Source organism: Mandrillus leucophaeus, unplaced genomic scaffold (genome assembly GCF_000951045.1).
Source record: "Mandrillus leucophaeus isolate KB7577 unplaced genomic scaffold, Mleu.le_1.0 Scaffold168, whole genome shotgun sequence".
NCBI classification, from domain to species: domain Eukaryota; kingdom Metazoa; phylum Chordata; class Mammalia; order Primates; family Cercopithecidae; genus Mandrillus; species Mandrillus leucophaeus.
The window spans coordinates 1,925,428-1,926,918 of NW_012101676.1; positions in this window are offsets into that span (position 1 = coordinate 1,925,428).

A 1,491-nucleotide genomic window follows, 5' to 3' on the forward strand; every position below is an offset into this window, starting at 1 on the left:
AAATTCTTCCCTACCTGAAAAAAAAAGTTTCTCTTTGTAGGGATGTTCAGGATCACACCCTCTGTAATGTGTGGTCTTCACTGGTTTAGAGCTTTTGTGACTTCATGATATTTTTATTTTTAAACATTTCAATAAAGTTTTTGAAAAAGTAGTATGTGCACATGGTTAAAAATTCAAACATGAAGGATAAATGATGAAAAGTTCTTCCACTCTGATTGCCAGTTCCATTCCCCAGACATGAGTTACCAATTCCTTGTGTCTCCATACAGAAATTCCTTTTTTTTTTTTTTTGAGACGGAGTCTCGCTCTGTCACCCAGGCTGGAGTGCAATGGCGCGATCTCGGCTCACCGCAAGCTCCGCCTACCAGGTTCAAGCAATTCTCCTGTCTCAGCGTCACAAGTAGCTGGGACTACAGGTGCATGCCACCACGTCTGGCTAATTTTTGTATTTTTAGTAGAGACGGGGTTTCACCGTATTGGTCAGGTTGGTCTCAAACTCCTGACCTCAGGTGATTCACTTGCCTCAGCCTCCCAAAGTGCTGGGATTATGGGAGTGAGCCACCACGCCTGGCTAATATTCTATTCTTATTAAAGTGTATACATGTACATACACATCTCCTTGTTTTACACAATGGGAACAATCTCTTCACATACTTCTGTACCTTGCTTTACTTTCTTAACAGTATATTACAAGATGATAGGCAGAGAGGAAAAAAAGAAAAAGAAAAAAACCAGTGTATTTATCAGCACAAATAAGAGTGGTTGCTTCTATCATGACCTCAAAGTAGGCACTGGGTGTAACTTTTCTGATGTCTGCTTTTCTGATAGATGAAAAATGGTTTTTTATTAATGTTTGAATTTGTATGTCTTACGGAGTCTTGCTCTGTCACCCAGACTGGAGTGCAGTGGCGTGATCTTGGCTCACCAGAACCTCTGCCTCCCTGATTCAAGGGATTCTTCTGCCTCAGCCTCCCAAGCAGCTGCGATTACAGGCATGTGCCACCACGCCCCGCTAATTTTTGTATTTTTAGAAGAGACGGGGTTTCACCATGTTGGCCAGGCTGGTCTCAAACTCCCGGCCTCAGGTGATCCACCTGCCTCGGCCTCCCAAAGTGCTGGAATTACAGGTGTGAGCCATAGGCCCGGCCTGAATTTGTATGTCTTTGTGAATGAAGTAAAACATTTTTCACATGCTTATTAGTCATTTGAGGATTTCTCTTATTGTTTCCTGTTTATGTCCTTTGCCCAGATTTCTAATGGGTTGTTAGGTAACTTCTTATTGTGGGAGACCATTCTCCATGAGTCTCACATTTCTTTTTTATTTTTTTCCTCTTTTTGAGACGGAGTCTTGCTCTGTCGCCCAGGCTAGAGTGCAGTGGTTCGATCTCGGCTCACTGCAAGCTTCACCTCCTGGGTTCACACCATTCTCCTACCTCTGCCTCCCGAGTAGCTGGGACTACAGGCATCCACCATGACGTCCGGCTAATTTTT